Raw genomic sequence first — 12,238 nt, 5'->3', positions numbered from 1 at the left:
ATTAAAAATAGAAAATCTCTAGTTTAATGATATGTGATGAGCTTGTTCTATTAGTTATGTTGAATACAAAATTCGTGGGCAATGGATTTGTTAGACCGACTAAGTTGACGAGTAGTATTTCGTGAAATTTTGAATATTGAGAAACAAGTGTCTGCAGAAAAGTTAAAATTTCACGTGTGTAAGCTATATGAACATATAGATTGTAAAATAAGAAGTTCATTCATATAAACAATGCATTTTGAAATAATTAGAGATTTGACTAATGATAAACGACTTAGATGTATAAATGATCGTGTTTACATAACATAGTCTATTAAAAGAAAGTATCGGTAACGATCACCTAGGTAAGGGAATCACCCCTAACCCATTGGTGAGGTCGTTGTAAGATGAGGAAAAGAAGCGGAGTTAATCGTCAAGATAAGGAAATCACTCCTATCTCGACGATATGTCTCCACTTGTTGTTACAAAAGAAAAATGTAAAAAAAAATTACGAGAAATTATGCATGCTAGTGATGTATAACCATATGAAAAGTAATAGTATGATGTATGCGTAAAAGTGAAATCTCAAAACGGTTCAAAATTGACAAGAAAGAGTTTCATCATAAAAGATCGAAGATAATAAAGCGTACATCTGATAAAAAAGAAACTTGGATGGTTCCAAAACGGAACGTTGACTAACCAAAGTGGTCGAAAGGTCTTTTGAATCTGAGAGACATGCTTTGGCCTAATAGGTGGAATACTCTCGCCGATATCTCGGTTAACGGTATTCACCCTTCCAGTTACTACATGTTCCCAATCCATCGAAAATTCGAGACTTGGCGGGATTTTTGAAAATAAAGGAGTGGGACTAGTCGACAAGGTGTGGGTTTCACCCCTAGCTTGACAACTTTGTACCCTAAATGTGGTTGGTGCTCGTCGGGTCAAAACCAAATTTCGACACGTTGACGAGGGTCCACAAGAATTAAAATTTGAAATTTCCATTAAGATGTGGATTTCACTCCTAACTAAATGGTGAATTTCGTGCAAAAATAGAATCATGTGGGATGAGAGTCGTTTACCAAATTGTGGGTTTCACGCCTATTTTGGTAAACTCGTCTCGTTTGTATAATATGAGTGTTGTTGGATTTAGAATAATCAAGTAAAATGTATGAGGAAAAGTGTATGTTAAGGATTAGACGAACAAGTATAAACAGGTCAAGAATAACACCTAAAGAATGGAATAATGAAACATTTACTAGCATATAAAAAGGTATATCACGAATAACACATAAAGGAGAGAACAATAAAAAAAATTATTAACACATAATAAAACAAGTATAGCACATCAAGTGTTAACACATAAGTGACAAATCAAGCTTAAAAGATCAAAAGAGAATAAATAAAAACAAATAAAGTAGCATGCAAGTAGTTTCAATCAAAACATGAAAATAAAGCTCTAAAACTATAGACTAGGTTAAAGTATCCTACTTTTCCTAATTCCCTATAGTTATGGCTCTGATACCAATCTGTCACACCCCAACCGATGGCGGAAACATCGGGATGAGACGAAGTGTGTATAGATTGCTAGAGACGTCATAACACTATGTGACAATATTTAATTAGATTCAAATTTCGTTTCAAAACTAATTTGTCATACAAGATTCAAATAGAAATAACAACATAGTTTCAAATTGTAACATAACAACAAAAGATAGATTAATCTAGGTGTGTATCTAGTCCACCCTAAATCTTGTTTCGTCTTGAGTATCATCTCAATAATTAACCTGCAACATGTATTAAAATAGAGTTCAATGCAAAAGCAAAGGCGAGTATACAAGTTTGACTACATAGCATAATAGAATAAAACTCATATCCAACATGTTACTAAGTGAATAAATTTACTAGCAATGCAATTTTTGGCGTACAATATGATCAAACCCATGAATACAACGCATAAAAATAGCCTAATCCCAATCGTTCAGCGGGGTGGTAATGTTTAACTTAACAATACCCAATTACAATAGCGGGCGGGGCGTTAATCCTATAGCGCTATAATTGTTAAGGTGGGCTAGCAAAGTTAATAGTGAAGATGAATATTGCAAAATCAAACAATCAAAAAATGGGTATACAAAACGTATACTTACTTTCATCGCTGCCACCTAAGTAGCACTGGAACGGGTACGGGATCGGGGTACGGGGACGATACGGGAACGAGGAACGGCAAAACTCAAAATTCCAAGATACGGGTACGGCAATAAAAAATATAAAAAAATAAAAATACATTAAACAAATTCCAAAAATACTACATCTTCCAAAGGTAATTAATTATCAATAATCAAATCATATTCAAATTCCAGTTCATCTAGTGAGAGATCGGCAATCGATAGAGAATTAGAGATGATGAGACTTGAGAGTTTAGAGATTAGAGAAAACGAATATGATAGGTCTATTTATTTAATGGCCGGTTTTGGAATTTGAAAGGGTAAAAACCTTAAAAATAAATGAAAACGGGCTGGATACTTCTACCAGATACGTCCCCGAAATTGGGAACGTTTAGGAAACGTCTCCGACGAGTACCCATGGTGTTTCCGTCCCCGACAAGTACCCGAGACGGGTACGGCCACATAAATGGAGTCCCCGTGCTACATAGGCTGCCACAGTGAGAAGAAGATAAACAAAACCCTAATCCGTAAAAACATGATTGGTAACAACAAAGATGATTCGAATATCAACAAACCATTTAATCCTGTTAGAATCATAGAAAAATAACAAACGTGAATCTAAGGTAGTGTTTGGTATCCAGTAACAGGAGGTGGAATGGAATGAACTATTCCGAGGGAATGAAAAAAAGTGTGTTTGGTTGGTCAACGTAATGGAATCACCCATTACATAAGTCATTCCATTCCCTCAAATTCATTCCATCCACTCCCCTTGTTTTTTTTCCATTCCCTCTCTCAGCCTACGTCACAAACACCGCCCATCACCTCCACCATCTACCACCACCACCACCTATCGTCGTCACCACCCGCCACCAACCTCCGTCGACCACCGCCGCCCGCCGCCGCCCGCCGCCACCGCCACCGACAACCATCGCTGCCACCCGCCATCGTAAACCACCACCACCTCAACCACTACCGCCATCCTTCGCCGAACACCACCACCATCCTCGCTGCCACCACCTGCTACCATTGACCACCACCACCCATCGTCGCCGCCACCACCACCCGTCGCCACCACCATCGCCGCCACCCGCCACCATCGACCACCGCCACCCCGACCACTACCACCACCCTCCGCCAACCACTACCACCATCTTCCGCGGCCACCTCCCGCTACCGTCGACCACCATCACCCACCGTCGTCGTCGCCACCAGCATCGACCACCATCGCCGGCAACCCACAACCGCCGCCCCGACCACTACCGCCACCCACCGCCGACCACCACCACCACCCTCCGCGACCACCACCCGCTACCGTCGACCACCACCACCCACCGTCGTCGCCACCACCATCGTCGCCACCTGCCACCGCAGACCACCGCCAACCCCGACCATCGCCGCCGCCACCGCTAACAACCGTCACCTACCCACCACCGCTACCACCGACCACCGTCACCCATTGCTGCCACCGCCACTAGCCGCCACCACCCATCGCTGATTTAATTTATTCCTCTTTTCTTACCTACCAAACAATACAAGGTAATGATTTATTCCTTTCTTGTATGGTAACCAAACAAGACTATGGAATGTAATGATCCATTTCATTCCTTTGTCCTTTCCATTACCTCATTCATTCCATTCCCTCATCCATTCCATTACGCCCTACCAAACAGACCCTAAATCAAAACCTGATACTATCGAACATATTATGAAGAAAAAGAAATCATGATATGAAGAAGATGAAGAACAAACCATTTACAACCATACCAAGAAGGAGATAGATAATTGCGGATGATAGTGTTTTGTAAAAGAAACGTATCCTGTAAGCCGCTTGAATGAGAAGAATGAGGGAATTAGGTTATTCCATGATGATGGAGGCTGGAAGATTAGGGCTCAGAATGTATGGTGTACTCCTACGAAGATGATGGAGGCTGGAAGATTATGACGACGGTGTGAAAATGAAGGATTAGAATGATTAGGGCTTTTTTTACATTATATACCCGGTCAAAATTTAGGGATATGGTTACCTCCATTCGGATCCCGTGTAAAAAAACATAGTATCTCACATTTTCCTGCCAAAACCTTGGTGAGGTTGCACCACATAGGGACACTGTCCCAAAGCTTGTTTATTTATTATATATATAGATATAGATATAGATATATATAGATATAGATTACTTGAATGTGATAACGTTGAATTAATGGACTGCTACAAATTTATTATTCTTCTTAAAATTTTACTGTTATTTTGTTTGTGCTTTGATAGGTAGAGGACCCACTTTTTATTTGATGTTGGTTTTAATTAGTTTACCTTCAATTCATGCAATTTGCCATTAATACCAATTGGATATATGTGTCATTTTAGGCCAGTTAACCCTTTGAGCTTTACTTATTTAAGATATATTACCACGTATGTGACCTTCATAACTACTGTATGCTACTAGACTTACTGAAGAAACCGGTGCCTTTGGAAATATTTATGAGGCTATTTTTGGCAGTGACTTGGTTTTATTATTGATTTCTGGTTCAGCTCGGGTTTGTTGGTTTGGAACGTTTTGACCAATGTATAGTCTCTTAAGTATAAGATCATTAAGCTGATGTGATTTTGTAGTTAATGCAAGCGGGTAACTACGAGAAAATCTTTTCACACATGAAGCCAAACAACATACTTGGGTTATCCCATGGGTTCTTCTTGGTCATCTGCAATAAGTTGTTCTTGATTTCCCCAAGAACATAAGTGTGGTTGTTGTACATCCGAAAGGAATGGGCCCATCTGTTAGGAGGTTGTATGTTCAAGGAAAAGAAATAAATGGAGCTGGAATCAATGCAAGTTTTGTTGTTCACCAGGTTGCTTTTCTTCTTTATTCTGTATATATCTTGTGAGATATTTAAATGAAGAAATATTGTACGTGTGTACAGGATGTTGATGGAAGAGCCACTGAGGTGAGCCTTTTTTTCAATTGACTTTGTATAGTAGTCCTTTGGTTTTAAAAAGCTATAGGTGTCGCCTCATGCACATGTGGGTCCCAAGTTTGGTAAGAATTAAGATCGAAGAAGGCTGATATGTAGATTTTGGTTGTACACCTCTAGGCTTGACATTTGGGACCTAAACATCTCGGAGCGCCTCATGTCTTTTAAAACCAAGGCCTTGACATATTCAGTATGATAAATTTGTTTTCTTTTTGGTAAATATTAGGTTGTTTACTTGGTGCGGTGCATGGTATTGTCGAGTCTTTGTTTAGAAGGTATATAGAAGGCGATATGAGCGAAGAAATGGCTTACAATAATACTGTATAGTGCATAACTGGCATAATATCAAAGACAATACCGACTCAGGTTTATGACATAAGAAGCAATCTTTAAGCTAGATTATTTTCATATTTTTTGTTGCTTACATTTTTTTCTAAAACTTTCATCTGAACAGGGCATGAAGGTTCTATACGAGTCATTGACAAAAGAAGGCAATATCCTCACATGATACTACAATACGTTACATTGAAGTGGACACTAGCACCTCTTATTGGTGTATCTAAAGACTGGTATAGTTCATACATGGGCTTCAATGCCAGTAGATATTATATGTGTAGGATCGAATTTCGACCTAAACGAGTCGTTCGGAAGAGCTCAACTCCGTTTCAGAGGCGGAAACAAGGAAACGGACGTGTACACAGCTTGTATCACACTTTAATCCTCTTTTATATTGATTTTACAACGTTTTCGTTTACAAGGAAAACCGGCAATACCTCAGTATCAGATCTGAACTACCGTTACAAATGAAATGACAATGAAGCCTATTTATACTAATCTAGGACCGCTCGTAATGACAGAAGCCACAAAAGCGATTCATATATTTGCCGTAAAAGCGATCCATCATGATTAACCGTAAAAGCGATCCTACAACTTGTCAAATAAGCGATCCATCAAGTTGACCATCAAGCCATCTCTTTATTCATTTGTCTTTAGTGAACCTCCATGCTATTGGGCCTTTTGAAACAAACACCTCATTGGACCTTTAGTTGGTCCAATCACCAAAAGGCTTTCTCATGAACTAGAGAAACTACAAACGGACAATTTTAATATTTATGGTTCATGATATCACATGTGATGTCATCAAGGTGATGTCACATGTGATGTCATGTGTTAGGGATGGATTTTTATGACCTATGATCCTTACATGTGATCCTAACCAGTGATCCTTGATTCTTTGGCAGATAGTGATCCTCAGAAGAGTTCCAGGATCAGGATCACGGACCATTTTAGGGATCCTTATGCTAACAGTTGTTCTCCTTGGATTTAATGTTATCTTGCAGGAATTTCGAGTAGGATCCGCTCTTGGCAACGTAAACAAGGAACTCGTCTTTACAACTTTGGCATATGCATAATCAAAGATGGACGTTGTGGACGATATGGAAACCCAGCATAATTTAAGGGCGATAATTTAGGCTAGATTTACTTCTATTCCTAAAGGGGTAACGAGCTAATGGATAGGTTATTTACCTAAAATACTACCACTCACACTTGTATAAATAGCACTCTTCCACATTCGGAAGACACACGACACATTTCTCACACGCATTGACACACGATACTATAGTGATCCTTGTACCTAGCTCGTTACCATCCAAAGTTGTAACTATAATTTGTTATATTGAAGTTTGGTGATCGGTAGTTTCCATCACCCGAGGTTTTTTATGCCGGAGATCATTGATCAAGGGCTTTTTCCTCGTATAAATCCTTGTGTCATTTGCATATTTTTACATTGAAGTGATCCTATACTTTATTCTTCAAACCAAGCATTATTCCCCGTTTTCATAGAGTTTGGTTGCATTATCCTTGTTTGATTTTTGACCAAAACAGTTTGGCGCCCACCGTGGGGCAATTGGTGCTTCATTCATAAGAAAATTTTCTGTTGGTGATCATTTCGAAGTGCTACATGGCTTCATCGTCGAAGAATACCTCCACAGCGATGTCTGCAGTCAACTCGTCTCAAAGCACTCCACCTTTGCCTCCACCACCAGCGGGATCTCAGAAAAATGCTGAGAAGAAATCAACTCATGCTTTCTCTAAACCTTCGTCTTCTTCTGTTTTAAATTCTTCTGCTCTCAGTACTAGTGATATATTTACTTTGATTTTGCAGATGAAGGATCGTATGCAGCGGCAGGATGAAACTAATGATAGGATCCTCAGAGAAATCGGAGATCTCAAAAAACAAAAGAAAACGGCAGAGGATCATTCCCCACTAATGCCCAAATCTTTGAATTTTGATACTCCGATGATTACTACTCAGCTATCAGAGGTCCCAGACGTTCAAATTGTGGGAGGATCAAAAGGATTGCACCTCGGCTCAGCAATAGTGACTCAGGCATCAGGCTCATATTTCCAGCCGGCAGGATCCTATCCTCAGCATATGGGATCCTTCGTGAATTCAGGAGCCTACCCAGGAGTACAACAATACCAAGGGTCCTCCTTTGTTCTAGGATCATCCCAGGTTCAAGGATCCTCCTTTGTTCCAGGATCATCCCAGGTTCAAGGATCCTCTTTCGTTCCAGGATCATCCCAGGTTCAAGGATCCCTTCAGATGCCAGGATCCTTGAAGAACTTGCAAACAGGAAGTCTAGATGTCCACCAAGGAGATTTTATTCCAATGCAGACCATTGCTTCTACTGGTCCCTCCATCATCCCAGAATCCCAGCAACAGGGATTCACCTCCAATGTTCCTAACTTGAACCCAATGGGAGGTAACACTTTGAATAATTGTCTTACCGCTAACCATGGATTCTTGCAGGATACAGGTATCAACCATGCTATGGCCAGAGAACTACAGAAGCTGAAGGATATGATATCAAGTGTTCCAGGGGTAGTCAAACCTATCCCGGAGATTGCAGATGGAAGCCATAAGGTATCTCGTTTTGCACCACCAATTTGTGATGCTGAGATACCCAAAAGGTTCCATATCCCCACTATGAAGCTGTATGATGGTACAACGGATCCTGAAGAACACATAGCACAATACAGGGAGAGGATGGAGATCAACCCAATTCCAGAAAAGTTAAAGGAAGCATGCCTATGCAAGGGATTTGGATCCACTCTTACTGGATCAGCTCTTAAATGGCTGCTAAGTCTTCCCCCTTACTCCATTACTTCATTTGCTAATTTAGTTAATTTATTCAATAATCAATTCTCTTGTAGTAGAAAATTTGAGAGATTAACTAGTGATTTATATAGGGTAACCCAGGGTCATAATGAATTATTAAGGGATTATATAACCAAATTCAGTAAAGAATCCTTGGACATTCCCAACTTGGATATGGCCACGGCTGTTGAGGCCTTCAAAATGGGACTGCTTAGGGATTCCTTGTTCTATGATGATCTTGTTATGACACCATGCAGGAACCTAGATGAAGTAAGAACTCGGGCACTCAGGTCCATCCGGCTAGAGGATGACAAAAGGATCCAGGAGAGACAAGTAGGATCCTCAAAACAAGAAAAGCAAGGATCCTCTTTCAAAAGCAACAGATTCAAATCCTACAATAGAAATGACAACCAGAACGTGCATGCTGTCGACCAAGAAGAGGATGATGAGGATTATCCTCCAATTTCTGAATACTGTTTCTCTGTTGATAATCATGAACTAATCCTTGCCATGCAGAATCTAGGAGAAAAAGCCAGATGGCCCAGAAAAAGTGACAAACCGGCTGGAACTAAAGACAAATCGAAGTGGTGTGCATACCACGAGGATTTCGGGCATTTAACTGAAGAATGCATCGCATTAAGAAAGGAAATTGGATATCTGCTAAGCAAGGGGCATTTAAAAGAGTTGTTGGGAAGAAAAAAGCAAAGGACTCAGGATCCTGAAAGGATCCCCGAAAAAGATCCAGCCCCTCCGGCAAATGCACAAGTGATCAACTTTATTTCTGGAGGATCAGACATCTGTGGCACATCCTTTTCAGCAGCTAAGAGGCATGCAAAGGAAGCAAAAATGGATAACGGAGAAAGACTTATTCGAACATCGAGCGTCTCGGAAGGAAAAATCATAACCTTCGATGAGGATGATAGAATTAACATTCAGGATCCTCACCATGATAGTTTAGTCATCACTCTCTTTTTCTCTAACCATTTTGTCCGCAGGATCCTTATTGACGGAGGAAGCTCAGTAAACATTATCCAGCTTGATGTTCTAAAGAAGATGGGTATCCCTGAATCAGATATCACTCCAAGATCCTCCGTGCTTGTGGGATTCAGTGGCGAAACTAAGAAAACCCTGGGGGACATCAAACTCCCAATTTATGTGGAAGGATTACATAATTATCAAAAATTTTGTGTTATTGACTGTTTGTCTTGTTGTAATGTTATCCTTGGCAGGCCCTGGATACACGATATAAAAGTGGTCCCATCCACATACCATCAATGTGTGAAGCTCCCTAGCCCATGGGGGATAATCAAGATCGACAGTGATCAGCAGGAGGCTAAGGATTGTTACACGTCATCGATGAAACCAGCCTCAAAATCAAGGGAGCAATAGCAATTACAGTATCCTCCAAGGAATGTCTTGGAGGCGAGAGAACAAGATGTGGACGAAATCCTTCTGGATCCTAATGATTCTGAATCAAAAATCTATATCGGATCAGGGATCCTTGGCAAGATGAAAGAAGACATAATATCCTTCCTCAAAAGAAGAAAATCTACCTTTGCATGGAAACATGAAGATATGACAGGTATATCTAAGGATATTATCACTCATAAACTTGGCATTGACAGGTCAATCAAACCAATCCATCAGAAAGGAATGCCATTATCCAGGAAGAAGTAGAAAGACTACTTCGAGCAGGTATGATCAGAGAGGTAAAATATCCAAAATGTCTAGCCAATGTGGTTGTTGTTCAAAAGAAAAACGGAAAGTGGAGGGTATGTGTCGATTTCACTGATTTAAATAAGGCATGTCCCAAGGATCCTTTCCCATTACCCCACATTGACTCCATGGTGGATGCAACAGCGGGGCATGAGCTGTTAACCTTTATGGATGCATCATCTGGATTCCAACAAATTCAGATGGAACCATCTGACCAAGAGGATGCGGCTTTTATGACCCCAACTGGTTTATATTGTTATATTGCCATGCCTTTTGGATTAAGAAATGCAGGTGCAACATATCAAAGGCTGGTGAATATGATGTTCAAAGATCAAATTGGACAGACTATGGAAGTATACATAGATGATATGGTAGTAAAGTCAAAGAAAGCTGAGGATCACCTAAGGGACTTGGAGGAAGCATTTGATATCCTCGATAATTATAACATGAAACTTAATCCTTCAAAATGTCACTTTGGTGTTAAAGCAGGCAAGTTCTTAGGATATATGGTAACTCAGAGGGGCATTGAAGCAAGCCCGGAACAAATCAAAGCATTGGTGAATATCAAATCCCCTGCCAACGCTAAGGATGTGCAAATGCTAACAGGCAGGATAGCAGCTCTAAACAGGTTCATATCCAAATCCTCACAAAGATGTAAAGAATTCTATGATATCCTAAGAAAGAACAAGAAATTTGAGTGGACTGAAAAGCATGAGAATGCTTTACAAGCCCTCAAAGAATACATGTCCTCAGCTCCAGCATTGATGAAACCAGAAAAAGGAGATGTGTTATCCTTATATCTTGCGGTATCCTCAAAAGCAGTAAGTGCGGTCCTTGTTAAGGATCATGAAGGTACACAATATCCTGTCTATTATGTAAGTAAGAGTTTACTTGATGCTGAATCCAGGTATTCACACCTCGAAAAACTTATCCTTGCACTAATTATGGCATCCACTAAACTAAGACATTATTTTGAAACCCATATTATTGTTGTTAGAACTAATTTTCCAATTAAGAATGTCCTCAGGAAGCCAGAGATGTCCGGAAGGATGGCTAAATGGGCAGTAAAGCTTAGTGCCCATGATATAAGATATGAGCCTAGAACAGCCATCAAATCCCAAGCATTAGCAGACTTTGTGGCTGATTTCAGTAGTGATCTACAAAAGGAAGCCGAATTGGAGGTCCAGCAGCTGGATGAGACCAAGGATCCTTGGATACTACACACTGATGGATCCTCAAATGTCAAAGGCACAGGGCTCGGCATACTACTAAAATCGCCACAGGGGGACATAATACCCCACTCCATAGCTTGTGAGTTCAAAGCAACTAACAATGAGGCTAAATATGAAGCCTTAATTGCTGGTTTGCAAATTGCTAAGCATATGGGGATCAGGTATCTTGAAGTATACGTAGATTCATTGTTGATCACTAATCACTTTAATGGATCCTATGCTGTTAAAGGTGAAAAACTAACCAAATATTTAGAGATAGTCAAAGAATTGGCACTCTCCTTTGTTTCCTTTAGTTTGACACAGGTACCAAGAGAAGAAAATACAGAAGCTGATGCATTGGCCAATCTAGGATCATCTTTGAAGATCCCGGAGGATATAAGTATCCCCATCATCCATATCCTGGCTCCTGCTATTGAAAAGCAAGTGGCCATGGAGATAGAAGAAGATTCTGCGATGATCCCTAGTGAGGATACTCAATCTTGTTCAGGATCATGGATCTCACCAATCATGAGATATTTACAACACGGGGAGATTCCTATGGGAGAAAATCCTAGGGCTTTCAGGATTAAGGTATCCCAATTCACAATCTTAAATAATGTGCTATATAAACGATCTCTTGCAGGACCATATTTAAGATGTATCGAGGATCCTGAAGTCCAAGAAGTTTTAAAAGACTTCCATGAAGGAGATTGTGGAAACCACACTGGGGGCAGGGCATTGTTCTCAAGGATACTAAGGACAGGATACTACTGGCCAACTATGAAAAAGGATGCTGTGGAGTATGCTAAGAAGTGTGATCCTTGTCAAAGACACAGCAATATCCTTCATCAGCCGGCAGAATTTCTACATCCTATACCATCCTCTTGGCCATTCATGAGATGGGGGATGGATATAGTTGGCAAGCTCCCTAAAGCACCTGGTGGAAAAGTATTCATGCTTGCCATGACTGACTACTTCTCCAAGTGGATAGAGGCTGAAGCTTTTGCCCAAGTCAGAGAAAAGGAAGTTATATCCTTTAT

At 40.3% G+C, this 12,238-nt stretch overlaps 1 long non-coding RNA gene across 1 annotated transcript; it reads right to left on the bottom strand.

The window, feature by feature from the left end:
- Nucleotides 1-2,056: 2,056 nt before the first annotated feature.
- Nucleotides 2,057-4,092, bottom strand: LOC118482025. Its single transcript, XR_004866894.1, has 3 exons — nt 3,891-4,092; nt 2,638-2,725; nt 2,057-2,138 (listed from the first exon to the last, which is right to left on the bottom strand). It is a non-coding gene; the product is annotated as an uncharacterized LOC118482025 (long non-coding RNA).
- Nucleotides 4,093-12,238: the final 8,146 nt, after the last annotated feature.

Source organism: Helianthus annuus, chromosome 9, assembly GCF_002127325.2.
Source record: "Helianthus annuus cultivar XRQ/B chromosome 9, HanXRQr2.0-SUNRISE, whole genome shotgun sequence".
In the NCBI taxonomy this organism is placed as follows: Eukaryota; Viridiplantae; Streptophyta; class Magnoliopsida; order Asterales; family Asteraceae; genus Helianthus; species Helianthus annuus.
This window is presented reverse-complemented; position numbering and strand designations above follow the sequence as displayed.